A 22289-nucleotide genomic window follows, 5' to 3' on the forward strand; every position below is an offset into this window, starting at 1 on the left:
GTCCGGACCGGGAGGCAAGTGGATGGTCTCCTCCATCACGGAGGGACACATCAAAAAGCTGAGGAAGGCCGGATATCTGGCTAGCGACATCGCGCACCGGCTTCCCGAAAATGGGCAGCTCATCCCCACTCCTAGCCCCATGAGAGGGTGGCATTCCTCCCCCATTTCCTCCGCGGACTGGGCTTCCCTCTGCATCCATTTGTCTGGGGGCTCATGTTCTACTACGGCCTGGATTGCCACGATCTGGCCCCAAAGTTCATCCTCAACATCTCGGCATTTATCGTCGTGTGCAAGGCGTTCCTCCGCATCCGCCCCCATTTCGGCCTATGGCTTAAGACTTTCAACGTCAAGCCAAAGGTGGTGCGCGGCAGCCAGGCGGAGTGCAGTGGTGCCATGGTTGGCAAGATGGCCAACGTCCTGTGACTCGAGGGCTCCTTTGTGGAGACCCTGAAGGGGTGGCAATCATGGTGGTTTTACGTCACCGAGCCGCGCGACGCAGAATGGGTCGCACCCCCTGAGTTTCGATCCGGCCCCCCTACGCGGCTCACCTCCTAGAAGGAGACAGGCCTGTCTTGGGGTAAAAAAGGAGAGCTGACCGGACTCCAAACATGCATCACCTGGTGGACAAGAAGCTCAAGCTTGTCAACGTAGTCCAGGTTATGCTCATCCGCTTGATCCTCCCGTGTAAATGACAGGCCTTCAACCTGTGGGAGTTCGACCCGGCGCATCATCGAACTCTAAACAGGCTCTTCGACACGACATACGAAGATGCCTGGAGGATGCTTTTCAAAGGCGCCGAGGCTCCCGCATCCGCTACCGAGGATCGCAGATTCAGTACTCAGCATCATGCTCATGCGGTAAGCTGTTTTTGTCCTTTTATAGGGTATTAGTTTTTCATAGTTTGACTCTATGCGGGATCTAAGCTCCCTTATCTTTGACAGGATTGGGAGGTGACGTCTGGACAGATCAACTTTCCGGCTCCTTTGCCCGAAGGCCCAGCGGACGCTCGCTTGGCGAAGCTGCTGGTTCCGGCGCCCTATGTGGTGCCGGAGAAGAAGGCCACAAAAAGGGCCATGGGGACTCGAAAGAGTGCCCGGCGCCAGGAGGTGTCGGATTCATCATCCGACGGTCCCAAAGCGCCTTCCTCTCGTGAAGACGAGGAGGAAGAAGAAAAGACCTCTCCCCCTCCAGCGGGAGGAGAGAAGAAAAGGAAGGTCGCCCTCTTTGAGGATGCCGGAGGGTCCAATAAGGGGAAAACCCTTCCTCCGGACTACTCCAACGACGCCGACAACGGCAGAGAGGAGTGGCAGCCCAGGGCCAAGCCCCTGGCAAAATCGTAAGTATCCGGATACCGGAGTAATTCATAGTATTCGTTTATTGCACAACTTTCCCTTATGTCGAACATGCTTATGCAGCCCACCCAAAGACCGGCTTGACGCGTTGTCGAGCGGCTCACTGGACTCGTCGGATGTGAACTCACTTCCGACGGCTTCCTCCCCCCGCCCTATGGACGACACCGAGGTGTTGTCCCAACAGGTTCCAACCAGGGAGGAGGTGGTCCCGGAGGCGCCGCAAGGCGACCTCCCGGACTCCAGGAGTAAAAGGGATGAAACCCCCCAGGGCTCCAAGTCCGGCCCTAGGCCGGACACCGCTCCAGAACCTTCAAGGGTTCCGGAGTCCAGCGCGGGACCTCCTTCCAAGAGGAGCAAGTCCACCGTGCCGGCGACCCCCGCCCACCCAAAGGCGCCGGACAATATGTTGGAGGTGCTCCAAGGCGCCTCCATCGACGAGGAGCACCGCACTATTATGAGTGCGGTGGTCCAAAAGGTTCAGTCCACCAAGAGCGGACTGACTGAAGCTTGTACTAGCCTTTTGACAGGCTTTGAGGTAAGTAAATAATGTGTAAATAATATTACCGCATAGACAGTAGCCCCTGATGCTCTGTTGGGTGTTCAGGAAGAAAAGCCGAATAGAGGATCAAAAAATTCGCAAGAGTCTAACAAAAGGAGTCAATATGCGTGTGCAGGCTTCTCTGCTGGCGTTCGCCGTACTCACTGCGGAAGTGGACACGCTAAAGCAGAGCCTCGAGAAGTCCGAGCAAGAGCTCGGGCGTGCCAAGAAGCAGCTCGAGGAGAAGGAAGGTAAGAAATACCTTGGTTGAACATGTATATAAAAAAGGTGCAATTGCAAGAAATGACAGGATTAACATGGCTATTGTAGGGGCCACATCTGAGGTGGCGACCCTTAAGCAAGTGCTGCTCGAGGCCGAGAAGAGTGCGGCCATGGAGCGCACCGAGCGGGAGAGGTATGAGGCCGAGGTTGGCAAGGTGCGGCAAGAGCTCCAGGTTCTCATGAAGAAACATGAGAGTTTGGAGCTTGACTCGAAGACGCGAGCATCCAAGCTCGCGGCGGCTATTGAAAAAGCCAAGTTTGCCAAGGCCGAATCCCAGAAGACCCTCCAGGAGTTGGATGAGGTGAAGAAAATAGCGGCGGGTAAGGCATTCTTTATGCAAAGTAAACACATAAACGTGAGTTACTTGATACTTACCCGAATCCGAAGCTCTCCAGGGGCATTTGCAGATCTTCCCCGGAATGTATCCGATGCCGCCGCATTCTATCGAGCCGAGGAGGGCAGCTCGACGGAGAAGGTGTTCTGGTCTCAGTATGCTGAGGTCGGACACCCCGTGCCCCTGAGCGACCAGCTGAAGCAACTGGTCGAGCTCCACAAGGCGGCCGAACAGGCCATGAAGGGCCTCCTAGTTCGGCTGTGGCCTGGAGAGGCTCTGCCTGGGAGCTATTTCTGGCTGGTGCGGCGGCTGGTGGAGGCCTGTCCAAGGCTCGAAGTCATCAAGCGCTCCGTCTGTATTGAAGGTGCCCATAGGGCCTTTGCCCGCGCTAAGGTGCACTGGGGCAGGCTGGATGCGGAGAAGCTTGTGAAGGACGGGCCACTAGCGGGGAAAGAGCATCGCAAGCCCAAAAATTACTATAAGGATGTTCTGAAAGGTGCCCGCCTTGTGGCGGATGAATGTACTAGGGATGTAATTTTTGAGTAAAACTCGCTCGTTTTTGTCCTGTGCGCTGAAAACTTGTTCATACGCGCTGAGCAATGCTGCTTGAATTTAAAATATTACCTTCTGTGCGGCTGTTTATCAATACTGAGAGATGGCGAGGCGTCGGCTTCTGCCCCCTTGCCACTAGTGCTGGGGTGTTCGGGGATAAATCTGGGCGCTCTTTTTTCCATGCTTGGGTCCTTCGAGGGAGGCGCTCAGCCCGACGAACGAGGCAATCAGACTATAATGCATGAACACTCTCACTTAGCCATATAATTCTATAATTTTAAATTTCGGTGAAGCCCCTAGTATTCGGAAGACCGAGTTCGGGGCGCTATCCACGCCTTGGCCAGACAGAGCCGACTCATTGCCCTAAGCGACATAAGTCTTTAGGGACTCGAAAAAAACCTCTCGAACAGCGACCAGCTCTCGCTTCATCATGACAGTCAGTTTTAGCTTTCTCCACTGAGGTGCTCGGCCCAGCTCAACTGGGGCACAATCGCAGTGGTTATCCTAGTGCTACCTTAGCCGATATAGCGGAACGTAAGGCACCAAAACATAGGAGCCGGGCAAACCCAACTATTGACCCAAGACATGATTCGGAGCCGATGCATATAATGCTATAAGTTCGGGGTGCCGCACTTGTGAAAGTGTTCGGACTTCTCACACCATATTGAGGGGTGCTAAAAGCCCCTGGCGTATTTTGGCCGTACCAAGTTGTACGGGTGCAACATGTCGTTAAGGAACATTTATTTATAAAATGATAGTGCAAAAATAGACAAAAGATATGCATTGTTTATTAAAAATAGCTGCGATCAAAGCAGAACGATACAAGTAGTGCGATAAATGAAAAGTTGGACTATTTAACATGTCTGCTCCAGGGGCAAGCTGCGGAATAGTATGCGAAACAGGTATACTGCTCGTGATAGAGACCACCTGGGATTTCCATAATGCGGCATGGCTTGTCTGCTTCCCTGGTTCTTGCATCATTTGTGCAGCAATTGAACTGCCGAACAGGCCTTCCGAAGAGTAGAGTCCTGGAAGTAAGAGAAAACTAAAAAAATCGGCAGCCCCTGGTGCGGTTTAAGCCGTGTTTTGGGCGTGCCGTGATGGTGCCCCTCCCCCTATGCCCATGGTATATCTAGAGCGTAATTATGTACGCGAAGTACTAGCGTCGCCTTTTTGCTAGGGTTGGGGTTGGGGCCGTATTGCTACGCCTGCTCGGAACGTGCCAGGCGGTCTTGTTGTAGGTTACTCCGGGCGCACTTGACGGTGTTCGGACGTTTAATGGCCGAACTGGAGAATCGCCTGGAGAGGCTGCTTTGTACTTCCGCTGCAAGGGCCGCCGTGTGCTCCTCCGTTCGGAGGGAGCATTCGGTGTTTCCATTGACCGTAATTACTCCACGAGGGCCTGGCATCTTGAGCTTAAGGTATGCGTAGTGCGGTACCGCATTGAATTTGGCGAATGCGGTTCGTCCGAGCAGTGCATGATAGCCACTGCGGAATGGGACTATGTTGAAGACCAATTCCTCGCTTCGGAAATTATCCGGGGATCCGAAGACCACTTCAAGTGTGACTGAGCCTATACAGTTGGCCTCTACACCTGGTATTACGCCTTTAAAGGTCGTTTTGGTGGGCTTAATCCTCGAGGGACCGATGCCCATTTTTCGCACTGTATCCTGGTAAAGCAGGTTCAGGCTGCTGCCGCCGTCCATGAGGACTCTAGTGAGATGAAATCCGTCAATAATTGGGTCTAGAACTAATGCGGCAAATCCTCCATGACGGATGCTAGTGGGATGGTCTCTTCGATCAAAGGTGATCAGGCAGGAGGACCATGGGTTGAACTTTGGGGCGACTGGCTCTACCACGTATACGTCCCTTAACGCGTGCTTCCGCTCCCTTTTTGGGACGTGGGTGGCGTATATCATGTTCACCATCCGCACTTGTGGGGGAAAACCCTTCTATCCATTATTGTTCGGCGGCCGGGGCTCCTCGTCGTCACCGCTATGCAGCCCCTTGTCTTCATTGTCGGCGCTTATCTTGCCTGCCTGCTTGAACACCCAACAATCCATGTTGGTGTGATTGGCCGGCTTTTCGGGGGTGCCATGTATTTGGCACAAGCGGTCGAGTATTCGGTCCAAGCTGGATGGGCCCCTAGGATTCCTTTTGAATGCCTTTTTCCGCTGACAGGATTTAGAGCCTCTGAATTCGGCATTAACTGCCGTATCCTCAGCATTGTCGCCGTTAATGCGGCGCTTCTGCTTGTTGCGACGCGACCTGCCACTAATGTCCCTGGTGTCCGAACTACCAGGGTTCTTGGTCATATTGTTTCTACGAGCAAGCCAGCTTTCTTCTCCCGCGCAAAAAGCGGGTCATGAGTGTCGTGAGTGCTGCCATAGATTTCGGCTTTTCCTGTCCAAGGTGCCGGGCCAGCCACACGTCACGGATATTGTGCTTGAAGGCTGCTAGGGCCTCAGTGTCCGGACAGTCGACTATTTGATTTTTCTTTGTTAGGAACCGTGTCCAAAATTGCCTGGCCGATTCCTCTGGCTGCTAAATGACGTGACTTAGGTCATCGGCGTCTGGGGGTCGCACATAAGTGCCCTGGAAATTGTCGAGGAATGCGGCTTCTAGGTCCTCCCAACAATTGATTGATCCTGTTGGCAAGCTATTGAGCCAATGCCGAGCTGGTCCTTTAAGCTTGAGTGGGAGGTATTTGATGGTGTGAAAATCGTCGCCGCGGGCCATGTGGATATGAAGGAGATAATCCTCGATCCATACCGCAGGGTCTGTTGTGCCATCATATGATTCGATGTTTACGGGTTTGAAACCCTCGGGATTTGATGATCCATTATTTCATCTATAAAGCACAGTGGGTGTGCAGCGCCTCTATACTGGGCGATATCATGACGTAGCTCCAATGAGTTTTGTCTATTGTGTTCGGCCATGCCGAATTTGTGGCCGGCGTGACGGTTACTGTCTCGAGCCGTGGGGTGCCCATGCGATCTGTAGATCGATTGTGTTTGCCTTGCCTTGTCCTCCAACATGTCTCGTAAGTCCAGCGCATATTTCTGTGCCTTGGTACGGGGTGCGGCTTGAGTGGAGGGTCGGGAGGCCTCTTTGTCGCGGCCACGAGGTGGCCGTTCGGCCGCATCAAGTGCTTCCTCCTCTAATTGGGGTAGCAACCTGCGCTTTGGGTAACTCTTGGAGGGGCGTTTGAGTTTATGCTCTTCGGCCGCAAGGACTTCGGTCCATCTGTCAACCAGCAAATCTTGATCAGCTCGGAGCTGTTGCTATTTTTTCTTGAGGCTTCTTGCCATGGCCATAAGCCTGCGTTGGAAATGCTTTTGCTCAACGGGATCCTCTGGCATGACGAATTCGTCGTCGTCGAGGCTTGCCTCGTCTTCGGAGGGAGGCATATAATTATCGTCCTCGACCTCTCTGTCCGCCGCTCTCTCATGAGGGCTGGTTTCTCCATCCTCCTGTGCTAAACCTTGCTGGAGGGGGTTTTCTTCGGTGCTCTCCGGAGTATTATTATCGCCCATGCTGGAATCACCGTTTTTGTGTTGGCGGGATTTTGAGCGGCGCCGCTGACGCCGGCGCTTGGGCTGTTTCTTGGAGGGGTCATCCTCCGCTGTTCCATCGCCCTCTCCCTCTTTTGGGGTGTCCACCATGTATATGTCATATGACGAGGTGGCTTTCCAGGGCCTAGTAGGCGCTGGTTCTTCATCATCTCCTTCATCGGCGTCCATACCGTTGATGTCTTCGGAGTCGAAGTCGAGCATGTCGGTTAAGTCGTCGACATTGGCTACAAAGTGGGTGGTGGGTGGGTTTTGAATTTCTTCATCGTCCGTACCCCAACCTTGCTGACCGTAGTCCGGCCAGGGCTCTCCTGATAAAGAGAGAGACTTCAGTGACTTCAGTATATCGCCGAAAGGCGAGTGCTGAAAGACGTCCATGGCCGTGAACTCCATGATCGGCGCCCAATCGGATTCGATCGGCAGGGGCGCGGAGGGTTCGAAGTCCGGAGAAGAATCCGGCTCCATGGAGTCACGAGTCTCACAGAGTACGGGGCTGGTGTTTGGCTAAACCGCCGTTGGGATCACAGCCCCCGAGGTGGCGTCCAACCGCCCATCCTCGATCGGCATGGTTGGCTCTGAACTAAGGGTCGGAGCCGATGCGGGTGCGGCCTCCAGGGAACTGTTCGGCGGCAGAGCTAGATCATGCTCGTCGTGATAGTGCGGCGTGCTTGGCGGCGGTTCGAATCCGCCGAAGATCAAGTCCCCGCGGATGTCAGCCGTGTAGTTTAAATTTCCGAATCTGACCTAACGGCCAGGGGCGTAGCTTTCAATCTGCTCTAGATGGCCAAGTGAATTGGCCCGCAGTGCGAAGCCGCCAAAGACGAAGATCTATCCGGGGAGGAAGGTCTCACCCTGGACTGCATCGCCATTGATGATCGTAGGAGCCATCGGGCCTGACGGCGACAACACAGAGGAACTCTCAGTGAAAGCACCAATGTCGGTGTCAAAACCGGCGGATCTCGGGTAGGGGGTCCCGAACTATGTGTCTAGGCCGGATGGTAACAAGAGGCAAGGGACACGAAGTTTTACCCAGGTTCGGGCCCTCTCGATGGAGGTAAAACCCTACGTCCTGCTTGATTAATATTGATGATATGGGTAGTACAAGAGTAGATCTACCACGAGATCAGAGAGGCTAAACCCTAGAAGCTAGCCTATGGTATGATTGTTGATGTTTATGTTGTCCTACGGACTAAAACCCCCCGGTTTATATAGACACCGGAGAGGGTTAGGGTTACATAGAGTCGGTTACAATGGTAGGAGATCTGAACATCCGTATCGCCAAGCTTGCCTTCCACGCCAAGGAAAGTCCCTTCCGGACACGGGACGGAGTCTTCAATCTTGTATCTTCATAGTCCAGGAGTCCGGCTGAAGGTATAGTTCGGCTATCCGAACACCCCCTAATCCAGGACTCCATCAATCACCATCGTAGTATCGTTGTCGTCTCGCCAATCTTATGCTTCCACAACTATCGCTACCGCTTAGTGATAAAGTAAAGCATTACAGCGCAATTGCATTGCATACAATAAAGCGACAACCATATGGCTCCTGCCAGTTGCCGATAACTCGGTTACAAAACATGATATTCTCATACAATAAAATTTAGCATCATGTCTTGACCATATCACATCACAACATGCCCTGCAAAAACAAGTTAGACGTCCTCTACTTTGTGGTTGCAAGTTTTACGTGGCTGCTACGGGCTTAGCAAGAACCGTTCTTACCTACACATCAAAACCACAATGATAGTTTGTAAAGTTTGTAAAGTTGGAGAAACTGACACCCGCCAGCCACCTGTGTGCAAAGCACGTCGGTAGAACCAGTCTCGCGTAAGTGTACGCATAATGTCGGTCCAGGACGCTTCATCCAACAATACCGCCGAACCAAAGTATGACATGCTGGTAAGCAGTATGACTTATATCGCCCACAATTCACTTGTGTTCTACTCGTGCACAACATCAATGCATAAAACATAGGCTCGGATGCCACTGTTGGGGAACGTAGTAATTTCAAAAAAAATTCCTACACACATGCAAGATCATGGTGATGCATAGCAACGAGAGGGGAGAGTGTTGTCTACGTACCCTCGTAGACCGGCAACGGAAGCGTTGACACAACATAGAGGAAGTAGTCGTACGTCTTCATCGATTTCAGCATTACGAAGAGCTTGGGAATCGTTTCCGTTATCCCTTGCATATCATAGTTCATCACGAAGTTCTACTAACTTGGTGATGGTGACTAGAGAATTCTGTCAATCACTATTTTATCTGGAAGATTAACCCCACTTGATTCAAGCGATTGTAGTACCCAGACAATCTGAGCACATGCTCACTGCTTGAGCTATTCTCCTCCATCTTTTAGCTATAGAACTTGTTGGAGACTTCATATCTCTCAACTCGGGTATTTCCTTGAAATATTAACTTCAACTCCTGGAACATCTCATATGGTCCATGACATTCAAAACGTCTTTGAAGTCCCGATTCTAAGCCGTTTAAGCATGGTGCACTAAACTATCAAGTAGTCATCATATTGAGCTAGCCAAATGTTCATAACATCTACACCTGCTCCTGCAATAGGTTTGTCACCTAGCGGTGCATCAAAGACATAATTCTTCTGTGCAGCAATGAGGATAAATCTCAGATCACGGATCCAATCCGCATCATTGCTACTAACATCTTTCAACTTAGTTTTCTCTAGGAACATATCAAAAATAAAACAGGGGAGCTAGACGCGAGCTATTGATCTACAACATAGATATGCTAATACTACCAGGACTAAGTTCATGATAAATTAAAGTTCAATTAATCATATTACTTAAGAACTCCCAGTTAGAAAGACATCCCTCTAATCTTCTAAGTGATCACGTGATCCAAATCAACTAAACCATAACCGATCATCACGTGAAATGGAGTAGCTTTCAATGGTGAACATCAATATGTTGATCATATCTACTATATGATTCATGCTCGACCTTTCGCTCTCAGTGTTCCGAGGCCATATCTGCATATGCTAGGCTCGTCAAGTTTAACCTGAGTATTCTGCATGTGCAAAACTGGCTTGCACCCGTTGTAGATGGACGTAGAGCTTATCACACCCGATCATCACGTGGTGTCTAGGCACGCTGAACTTTGGCAACAGTGCATACTCAGGGAGAACACTTTTATCTTGAAATTTAGTGAGAGATCATCTTATAATGCTACCGTCGAACAAAGCAGAATAAGATGCATAAAGGATAAACATCACATGCAATCAATATAAGTGATATGATATGGCCATCATCATCTTGTGCTTGTGATCTCCATCTCCAAAGCACCATCATGATCACCATCATCACCGGCGCGACAACCATATGGCTCTTGCTAGTTGCCGATAACTCCGTTACAAAACATGATCATATCATACAATAAATATAGCATCATGTGTTGACCATATCACATCACAACATGCCCTGCAAAAACAAGTTAGACGTCCTCTACTTTGTTGTTGCAAGTTTTACATGGCTGCTACAGGCTGAGCAAGAACAGTTCTTAGCTATGCGTCAAAACCACAACGATAGTTTGTCAAGTTAGTGCTATTTTAACCTTCTCAAGGATCGGGTGTAGCCACACTCGGTTCAACTAAAGTTGGAGAAAACTGACACCCCGCCAGCGACCTATGTGCAAAGCACGTCGGTAGAACTAGTCTCGCATAAGCGTACGCGTAATGTCGGCCCGGGCCGCTTCATCCAACAATACCGCTGAACCAAAATATGACATGCTGGTAAGCAGTATGACTTGTATCGCTCACAACCCACTTGTGTTCTACTCGTGCATATAACATGTACGCATAAAACCAGGCTCAGCTGCCACTATTGGGGAACGTAGTAATTTCAAAAAAATTCCTACGCACACGCAGGATCATGGTGATGCATAGCAATGAGAGGGGAGAGTGTCGTCCACGTACCCTCATAGACAGTTAAGCGGAAGCGTTATTACAACGCGGTTGATGTAGTTGTACGTCTTCACGATCGACCGATCCTCAGTACCGAACGTACGACACCTCCGTGTTCAGCACACGTTCAACTCGGTGACGTCCCACGAACTCACGATCCAGTAGAGCTCGGGGAAGAGTTTCATCAGCACGATGGCGTGGTGACAATGTTTCCTTCATCATCGTCATTAATTGGTCCGCTGCCAGTAGAGGTCCCGCTTCCTCGAGTTGTTATGCTGCTTGCATAGAGCAACTGTGGTTGGCGTAGTGTAGTAGTGCCGGTGTTATTCATTATAATATCGGAGACCTTGTATTCATATTCGTGCGGTAATAGAGAGCTGGTTTGTTCTATGCTAAGCAGTGCCGTATTCCAGAAAACTTCGCCTCGATCTCTGGGCTGGAATACGGGGCATTCTGGTTTCTCTGAGCTGGGGTGCCACACGGGTTGACGACGTTGAGTGGCATCAACATTTTCTTCAAAGCCATTTTCCTCAGGTGCACTAGCATGATGTTCTTCACGTTCTAGAATGACTTCTTCAGCAGATTCTTTAGTAGGAATGCCATCCTCAGTAGCCTTGAACTTAATGGATTCCTCAGGTGATATTTCATCTAGCACAGGAGGTAGGTGCTCTCTTTGTGAGCCGTTAGTTTCATCGAATCGCACATCTACAGTTTCAACAACCTTGCGGTGATAGGTGTTGTAGACTCTATAGGTGTGTGAGTCCTTTCCGTAACCAAGCATAAAACCTTCATGTGCTTTCGGTGCAAATTTAGAATTGTGATGAGGATCTCTAATCCAACATTTTGCACCGAAGACTTTGAAATAACTCACATTGGATTTCTTGTCAGTGAGGAGTTCATATGAGGTCTTTCTGAAGAATTTGTGAAGATATACCCTGTTGATGATGTGGCATGCAGTATCAATTGCCTCAGGCCAGAAGCGAGGAGGCATCTGTATTCATCAAGCATAGTGCGAGCCATCTCAACAAGAGTCCTGTTCTTGCGCTCCACAACGCCATCCTGCTGAGGAGTATAGGGAGCAGATAACTCATGAGTAATACCAAGTTCATCAAGATAGTCATCAAGACCAGTATTCTTGAACTCGGTCCCATTGTCACTTCTAATGTGCTTGATCTTCACACCAAAGTTGGTTGAAGCCCTCAAGGAAAATCATTTGAAGACTTCCTGCACTTCAGTTTTGTAAGTGATGATATGCACCCATGTGTAACGAGAATAGTTATCAACAATGAGAAAGCCATATAAAGATGCAGCATTAGTGAATGTGGCATAATGAGTAGGGTCAAAGAGATCCATGGAAGCAATTCAAATGGACGTGTGGTGGTCATGATGGTCTTTGAGGGATGCTTGGCCTTGGTCATCTTTCCAGCTTCACAAGCTCCACATAGATGATCCTTGAGGAATTTGACACCCTCGATGCCAATGACATGCTTCTTCTTCACGAGCATGTGCAAGTTCCTCATGCCAGCATGACCAAGTCATCGATCCCATAGCCAGCCTTCTAAAGCTTTTGCAAGTAGACATGTAGCAGGTTGTGGTCCTATAGAGAAATCAACAATATAGAAATCTCCTCTCCTAAAGCCTTCAAAGACTTTAGAATTGTCAGCTTCCATGATCACAACACAACGATACTTGCCAAAGACAACAACCGTATCAAGATCACAAAGCATTGAGACAGACATGAGGTTGAACCCTAAGGACTCGACAAGCATGACTTTGTCCATGTGTCGATCCTTTGAGATTGCAACCTTACCTAGACCCAATACCTTTCTTTTTTCCTTTGTTAGCTTAGGTGATATGCTTTAGATCCGATGGAGATAAAGTAGTGTCCATCAATAAGTTCCTGTCACCAGTCATGTGATTTGTACATCCACTGTCGAGGACCCACTTGGTGGTTTTTGGTTGATCATCCTGCAGATGAATTAGTGCATCTTACGAACTCATATACTTCAGCAGTGAAGAATATGACATCAAATTCATCAGATCAATTTCATCAAGCAATAGAAAAGACATAGCAGTATGAGGACGTGAGAAATGAAAATTCATTTCTTCATTATTAGCTTGCGTCCTTTCAAGCATACACTAAAAAAATACACTTCCGTGATGATACGTGTTTGTCATAGTAGGTCATGTTTTCTGTCATGCATGTACATCCATGACAAATTTATGACAGAATCAAGATAGTCGTACCTGTGTTGTCGTAGAAGTGTTCCATGACATTACCAAAATTATCATCACGGAAGTGTCCACTTCCATGACGATAAATCGCTGATAACCCACAAGTATAGGGGATCGCAACAACTTTCGAGGGTAGAGTATTCAACCCAAATTTATTGATTCGACACAAGGGGAGCCAAAGAATATTCTCAAGTATTAGCAGCTGAGTTGTCAATTCAACCACACCTGGAAACTTATTATCTGTAGCAAAGTGTTTAGTAGCAAAGTAATATGATAGTGGTGGTAGCGGCAACAAAAGTAAAGACAGCAAAAGTAATGTTTTTGGTATTTTGTAGTGATTGTAACAGTTGCGGCAGGAAAGTAAATAAGCGAGAACCAGTATATGGAAAACTTGTAGGCACCGGATCAGTGATGGATAATTATGCCGGATGCGGTTCATCATGTAACAGTCATAACATAGGGTGACACAGAACTAGCTCCAATTCATCAATGTAATGTAGGCATGTATTCCGTATATAGTCATACGTGCTTATGGAAAAGAACTTGCATGACATCTTTGGTCCTACCCTCCCGTGGCAGCGGGGTCCTATTGGAAACTAAGGGATATTAAGGCCTCCTTTTAATAGAGAACTGGAACAAAGCATTAGCACAAAGTGAATACATGAACTCCTCAAACTATGGTCATCACCGGGAGTGGTCCCGATTATTGTCACTTCGGGGTTCCCGGATTATAAGACATAGTAGGTGACTATAGACTTGCAAGATAGGATCAAGAACTCACATATATTCATGAAAACATAATAGGTTCAGATCTGAAATCATGGCACTCGGGCCCTAGTGACAAGCATTAAGCAAAGCAAAGTCATGGCAACATCAATCTCAGAACATAGTGGATACTAGGGATCAAACCCTAACAAAACTAACTCGATTACATGATAAATCTCATCCAACCCATCACCATCCAGCAAGCCTACGATGGAATTACTCACACACGGTGGTGAGCATCATGAAATTGGTGATGGAGGATGGTTGATGATGATGACAGCGACGAATCCCCCCTCTCCGGAGCCCCGAACGGACTCCAGATTAGCCCGCCCGAGAGGTTTTAGGGCTTGGCGGCGGCTCCGTATCATAAAACATGATGATTTCTTCTCTCTGATTTTTTCTCTCCAAAAGCAAATATATAGAGTTGGAGTTGGCGTCGGAGGGCATCCAGGGGGCCCACGAGGTAGGGGGGCGCGCCCTAGAGGGGGGGGGGCGCCCCCCACCCTCGTGGACAGGGTGTGAGCCCCCTGGTCTTCATCTTTGGCGAGGATTTTTTATTATTTTTTCTAAGATGTTCCATGGAGTTTTAGGTCATTCCGAGAATATTTGTTTTCTGCACATAAAACAACACCATGGCAATTCTGCTAAAAACAACGTCATTCCGGGTTAGTTCCATTCAAATCATACAAGTTAGAGTCCAAAACAAGGGCGAAAGTGTTTGGAAAAGTAGATACGACTGAGACGTATCAACTCCCCCAAGCTTAAACCCTTGCTTGTCCTCAAGCAATTCAGTTGACAAACTGAAAGAAAGAAATAAAAACTTTTACAAACTCTGTTTGATCTTGTTGTTTTAAATATGTCAAGCTAGCATTCAAGTTTTCAGCAAAGATTATAACTAACCACATTTGCAATAATTCTCAGGTCTCATGATTACTCATATCAATAACATAATCAACTAGCAAGCCATAATAATAAATCTCGGATGACAACACTTTCTCAAAACAATCATAATATGATATAACAAGATGGTATCTCGCTAGCCCTTTCCGAGACCACAAAACGTAAATGCAGATAACCTTTAAAGATCAAGGACCGAGTAGACGTTGTAATTCATGGTAAAAGAGATCCAATCATAGTCACAGCCAACATAGATTAATAGTGATGAATGCAACTGACAGCTGTGCTCTCCAGCTAGTGCTTTTTAAGAACAGGGTGATGACTCAACATAAAAGTAAATGGATAGGCCCTTCGCAGAGGGAAGTAGGGATTTGTAGAGGTGCCACAACTCGGTTTTGAAATAGAGATAAATTGTATTTTGAGCGATATACTTTCATTGTCAACGTAACAACTAAGAGATGGCGATATTTTCCATGCTAAGCGCATTATAGGCGGTTCCCAAACAGAATGGTAAAGTTTATACTCCCCCTCCACCAACAAGCATCAATCCATGACTTGCTCGAAACAACGAGTGTCTCCAACATACATCAGGTCCCAGGGGGAGTTTTGTTTGCAATTAATTTTGATTTAGTTTGCATAAAGCATGGGACTGGGCATCCCGGTGACCAGCCATTTTCCCGTGAGTGAGGAGCGGAGTCCACTCCTCTTAAGAATAACCCGCCTAACACGGAAGATAAGGACAACCTTGGTTGATACATGAGCTATTCGAGCATACAAAACAGAATGTTTATTTGAAGGTTTAGAGTTTGGCACATACAAATTTACTTGGAACGGCAGGTTGATACCGCATATTGGAAGGTATGGTGGACTCATCTGGAATAACTTTGGGGTTTAAGGGATTGGATGCACAATCAGTATTCCCGCTTAGTACAAGTGAAGGCTAGCAAAAGACTGGGAAGCGACCAACTAGAGAGCGACAACAGCCATGTACATGCATTAAAATTAATAAACATTGGATGCAAGCATGAGTAGGATATAATCCACCATGAACATAAATATCATGAAGGCTATGTTCATTTGTTTCAACTACATGCGTGAACATGTGCCAAGTCAAGTCACTTAAATCATTCAAAAGAGGATACAACCCCATCATACCACATCATAATCATCTCAATATCATGTTGGCACACAAGGTAAATCATTATAAGTCATAGCTAATCAAGCATGGCACAAGCAACTATGATCTCTAATTGTCATTGCAAACATGTTTATTCATAATATGCTAAATCAAGAACGAGGGACTCATCATATTTACAAAAACAAAAGAGGTCGAGTTCATACCAGCTTTTCTCATCTCAGTCAGTCCATCATATATCATCATAATTGCCTTTCACTTGCACGACCGAACGGTGTGAATAATAATAAGAGTGCACGTGCATTGGACTAAGCTGGAATATGCGAGCATTCAATAAACAGGAGAAGACAAGGCAATATGGGCTCTTGGTTAAATCAACAATAATGCATATAAGAGCCACTTCAACAATTTAATTATGGTCTCCTCCTACTGACCCCAAAGAAAAGAAAAGAAATAGAACTATTTACACGGGAAAGCTCCCAACAAGCAAAAGAAGAACGGGAAATATTTTTGGGTTTTCTTTTTAATTATTACTACTATAGCAGAAAAATAAACTACTACTAATTTTTTTGTTTTTTCTTAAGGTTTAGCAAACACACATGAAGAAAGCAGGAAAAAGAAAATAAACTAGCATGGATATTACACTGAAAGAGTATGAGAACCGACATCTAGTAATGAGTGTGTGTGAACATAAATGTAATGTCGGTGAGAAATACGTACTCCCCCAAGCTTAGGCTTTTGGCCTAAGTTGGTCTATTGCCAGGGATAGCCTGGCGGGTACCCGTAGGTGTAGCTGGGGTCGTACTGCGACGAAGAATAGTTGGGATCGTACTATGATGAAGAAGAAGACTCTGACTGCCACTGGCTGACAGACATCTCTGGATCCCAAGAATAAACAGATTGTCGTGGAGGCTCATCTTGTGGTTCCTGTTCCGGGGTTGGTGCAGGATTCTTGTAAGCTTGGAGGGCAGCCCACGTAACGAGGTAGGGTCCTACAAAATTAAACAAAGAAGGAGCAGGCAACATAATAGTTTCTGGATAATGTTTTTCAAAGTATAACTTATATTTGAGCTCTCCATTCCTGTCCTTAACAAGAAAATCATGAGCTATCATGCTCTTATAGTCTAGATAAGCATTAGGTAGCAATTTTTCTTCTTTCTCATAATGCCTAATAGCTATGTTAAAGTGTGCAGCAAGGCGAGAAGCATAAATGCCTCAAAAGATGGGGCCTTTAGTACGGTTCAGACTCAACCGCCTAGCAATAATTCCGCCCATACTGACAGTGTTGTCACGGTATAAACCATGGAACAGAATAGTAATATCAGGAGCACTAAGGTTTCCACAGTTCCCACGACCAATCAATCATCGACTAGCAAATAAAGCAAAATAGCGTAACACAGGAAAATGTATGCTAGTGATTCTTGCATCAGAAACCTTCCTGGTTTCTCCCATAGAGATAAGGTTAATAAATGGTTCCAACTCTTTACAAGGTGGTTCCTCTAAGATACCATCAGGAGGTATGTTACAGACTGGGCAAATTTCAGACAATGGCATTTTCTTCACAACGTCATATAAATGAAACTCTACTGAAGGAGGTGACTCTTTAGGGAAAAAGTAGAAGTTTTGCACAAAAGTATTTGTGAGTAAGAGATACTGTGGACGTTGGTCGCAGAAGAAGTCGGTGAGGCCAACATTCTTAATCAATGAATAGAAATCCTCATAAATCCCGGCCTCTATCAAGAAATTATCAGAAGGCCATTCACACGGCCGAATCTCCGCCATACGAGGCAAATTATATTTGGGCCTCTGAGCTTCTTCATTTTGTTTATCCTTTGAGCTTCGGCTCGATGAACCCCTCAAAAGTCTCCTCATTATTTTTATGAAATAATCTGAAATTTTTAGTAACTTCAAACAAAAGTGAACCAACTTCAATAAAACTGATAGCAACTACTCCTACAAGTGCCTAGAGCCTATATCAAACATTAGAACTACTTGGAACCATATAAATTTGGCATGCAAGCTCAAGAACATGGTCACCTATGCAGCACAAATTTGCAAAGAATAAAGCACTAGAACAAAAACTAATTGGACCAATGGAGGAGTCACATACCAAGGAACAATCTCCCCAAGCAGCTTTGCGAGAGGTGCTTTGAGCATGGAGATCGAAAATCACAGCAAAAGTGGCTGGAACTCATGCTTGAGTTGGTTTTTTAGGTTTGTGTGAGATAGAGGAAGAAGATGGGTGCTGGGATAAGTGGAGGAGGGCCACCATGGGCCCACGACGCAGGGGGCGCGCCCTAGAGGGGGGGCGCGCCCACCACCCTCATGGCCAGGTGGCAGCTCCTCCCACGGTAATTTTTGCAAAGTAAATCCTCAAATATTCCCGAAAAAATCATATTAAATTGGCATGTCATTCTGAGGACTTTTATTTTCGGGATATTTTTATATTGCACGGATAAGTCAGGAAACAGACAGAAAAATACGATTTTTTTACTTTATTTCTACTAATTAACAGAAAGTATAGAGAGGGTACAGAAGTTTGTGCTTCTAGTTTCATCCATCTCATGATCATAAAAAAGAATCCACTAACAAGGTTGATCAAGTCTTGTTAACAAACTCATTCCGATAATCATGAAACCGGAGAAATTTCGAATAACACTAAGTTACCTCAACGGGGATATGCACATCCCCTATAATAAGTATATCATATTTCTTTTTGATAGTAGGAAGAGGAAATTCAAAACCTCCAATTGTAATCAATGGAATTTTTCCAATGGAGTCGATACTATGAACTTGAGGTTGTTTCCTTAGAAAGTGTACCGTATGCTCATTACCATTAACATGAAAAGTGACATTGCCTTTGTTGCAATCAATAACATCCCCTACAGTATTAAGAAAAGGTCTTCCAAGAATAATAGACATACTATCATCCTCGGGAATATCAAGAATAACAAAGTCCGTTAAAATAGTAACATTTGCAACCACAATAGGCACATCCTCACAAATACCGACAGGTATAGCAGTTGATTTATCAGCCATTTGCAAAGATATTTCGGTAGGTGTCAGCTTATTCAAGTCAAGTCTACGATATAAAGAGAGAGGCATAACACTAACACCGGCTCCAAGATCACATAAAGCAGTTTGATATAATTTCTTTTAATGGAGCAAGGTATAGTAGGTACTCCGGGGTCTCCAAGTTTCTTTGGTATTCCACCTTTAAAAGTATAATTAGCAAGCATGGTCTCAGCTTCCGGTATCTTTCTTTTATTACTAATGATATCCTTCATATATTTAGCATAAGGATTTGTTTTGAGCACATCAGTTAATCGCATACGCAAAAAGATAGGTCTAATCATTTCAGCAAAGCGCTCAAAATCCTCATCATCCTTTTTCTTGGATGGTTTTGGAGGAAAAGGCATGGGTTTCTGAACCCAAGGTTCCCTTTTTTTACCATGTTTCCTAGCAACAAAGTCTCTTTTATCATAACGTTGATTCTTTGATTGTGGGTTATCAAGATCAACAGCGGGTTCAATTTCTACATCATTGTCATTACTAGGTTGAGCATCATCATGAACATCATCATTAATATTTTCACTAGGTTCATGTTCATTACCAGATTGTGTTTCAGCATCAGACATAGATATATCATTTGGATTATCAGGTGGTTCAGCAATAGGTTCACTAGAAGTTTGCACAGTTCTATCATTTTTCTTCTTCTTCTTTTTACAAGAACTAGGAACATCAATATTATTTCTTTGAGAATCTTGCTCAATTCTCTTAGGGTGGCCTTCAGGATACAAAGGTTCCTGAGCCAGTCTACCAGTTCTAGTAGACCCTCTAACAGCATAATCATTTTTCTTACTATTCATTTCATCAAGCACTTCTTTTTGAGCTTTAAGCACTTGTTCTGCTTGTGTGGTAACCATAGAAGCATGTTTGCTAACAAGTTTAAGTTCACCTTTAATATTAGCCATATAATCACCCAAGCGTCTAATTATATAAGCATTTTCTTTTAATTGTCTACCAAAATAAGCATTGAAGTCGTCTTGCTTAAACATAAAGTTATCAAACTCATCCAAGCACTAACTAGCAATTTTAGTAGGAGGGACTTCAGCTTTATCATATCTATAGAGAGAATTTACCTTTACTACCTGTGTCGGGATATCGGGATCAGGAGGTTCTTCAGTAAATAAAGAATTGAGATCATATGTTTCTTCAACAGGCGGTATACTAAGACCATGTATTTCTTCAATAGGAGGTAAATTCTTAACATCTTCAACTTTAATACCTTTTTCTTTCACAGATTTCTTTGCCTCTTGCATATCTTCGGGACTGAGGAATAGAACACCTCTTTTCTTCGGAGTTGGTTTAGGAATAGACTTAGTAATTGGAGCAGGAGCTGGCTCAGGAGGTGCCCAATTATTTTCATTTGTCAACATATTATTCAATAGAATTTCAGCTTCGTCTGGTGTTCTATCCCTGAAAAGAGAACCAGCACAACTATCCAGGTAATCTCTGGAAGCATAAGTTAGTCCATTATAGAAGATATCAAGTATTTCAGGTTTCTTAAGAGGATGATCAAGCAAAGCATTAAGTAACTTGAGAAGCCTCCCCCAAGCTTGTGGGAGACTCTCTTCTTTAATTTGCACAAAGTTATATATTTCCGTCAAAGCAGCTTGTTTCTTATGAGCAGGGAAATATTTAGCAGAGAAGTAATAAATCATATCTTGGGGACTACGCACACAACCAGGATCAAGAGAATTAAACCATATCTTAGCATCACCCTTTAATGAGAACGGAAATATTTTGAGTATATAAAAGTAATGTGATCTCTCATCATTAGTAAACATGGCAGCTATATCATTTAACTTAGTAAGATGTGCCACAACAGTTTCAGATTCATAGCCATAAAATGGATCAGATTCAACCAAAGTAATTATATCAGGATCAACAGAGAATTCATAATCCTTATCAGGAACACAAATAGGTGAAGTAGCAAAAGCAGGGTCGGGTTTCATTTTATCTCTAAGTGATTCATTGTTCCATTTAACTAATAACCTCTTAAGCTCATATCTATCCCTGCAAGCTAAAATAGCGGCAGAAGATTCCATATCAAAAAGAAAGCCCTCAGGAATAACAGGCATATTTTCATCATCACTATCATCATCGTATTCTGATTGAATAATTCCTTTTTCTCTAGCCCTAGCAATTTGTTCATCAAGAAATTCACCAAGGGGCACAGTAGTATCAGGCATAGAAGCAGTTTCATCATAAGTATCATGCATAGCAGAAGTGGCATCATCAATAACATGCGACATATCGGAACAAATAGCAGAAGCAGGTTTAGGTGTCGCTAGACTACTCATAACAAAAGGTGAATCAAGTGCAGAGCTAGATGGCAGTTCCTTACCTCCCCTCGTAGTTGAGGGAGAAATTGTTGTCTTAGCGTCTTTCAAGTTCTTCATAGTGTCCAGCAGATATAAATCCCAAGTGACTCAAAGAATAGAGCTATGCTCCCCGGCAATGGCGCCAGAAATTGGTCTTGATAACCCACAAGTATAGGGGATCGCAACAGCTTTCGAGGGTAGAGTATTCAACCCAAATTTATTGATTTGACACAAGAGGAGCCAAAGAATATTCTCAAGTATTAGCAGCTGAGTTGTCAATTCAACCACACCTGGAAACTTAGTATCTGCAGCAAAGTGTTTAGTAGCAAAGTAATATGAATGTGGTGGTAGCGGCAACAAAAGTAAAGACAGCAAAAGTAATGTTTTTGGTATTTTGTAGTGATTGTAACAGTAGCAGCGGGAAAGTAAATAAGCGAGAACCAGTATATGGAAAACTCGTAGGCACCGGATCAGTGATGGATAATTATGCCGGATGCGGTTCATCATGTAACAATCATAACATAGGGTGACACAGAACTAGCTCCAATTCATCAATGTAATGTAGGCATGTATTCCGTATATAGTCATACGTGCTTATGGAAAAGAACTTGTATGACATCTTTTGTCCTACCCTCCCGTGGCAGCGGGGTCCTATTGGAAACTAAGGGATATTAAGGCCTCCTTTTAATAGAGAACCGGAACAAAGCATTAGCACATAGTGAATACATGAACTCCTCAAACTATGGTCATCAATGGGAGTGGTCCCGATTATTGTCACTTCGGGGTTGCCGGATCATAACACATAGTAGGTGACTATAGACTTGCAATATAGGATCAAGAACTCACATATATTCATGAAAACATAATAGGTTCAGATCTGAAATCATGGCACTCGGGCCCTAGTGACAAGCATTAAGCATAGCAAAGTCATAGCAACATCAATCTCAGAACATAGTGGATACTAGGGATCAAACCCTAACAAAACTAACTCGATTACATGATAAATCTCATCCAACCCATCACCGTCCAGCAAGCCTATGATGGAATTACTCACGCACGGTGGTGAGCATCATGAAATTGGTGATGGATGATAGTTGATGATGACGACGACGATGAATCCCCCTCCCCGGAGCCCTGAACGAACTCCAGGTCAGCCCTCCCGAGAGGTTTTAGGGCTTGGCGGTGGCTCCGTATCATAAAATGCAATGATTTCTTCTCTCTGATTTTTTTCTCTCCAAAAGCAAATATATAGAGTTGGAGTTGGCGTCGGAGGGCATCTAGGAGGCCCACGAGGTAGGGGGGCGCGCCCTAG

The sequence above is a fragment of the Triticum dicoccoides genome, chromosome 4A (assembly GCF_002162155.2).
Source record: "Triticum dicoccoides isolate Atlit2015 ecotype Zavitan chromosome 4A, WEW_v2.0, whole genome shotgun sequence".
NCBI classification, from domain to species: Eukaryota; Viridiplantae; Streptophyta; class Magnoliopsida; order Poales; family Poaceae; genus Triticum; species Triticum dicoccoides.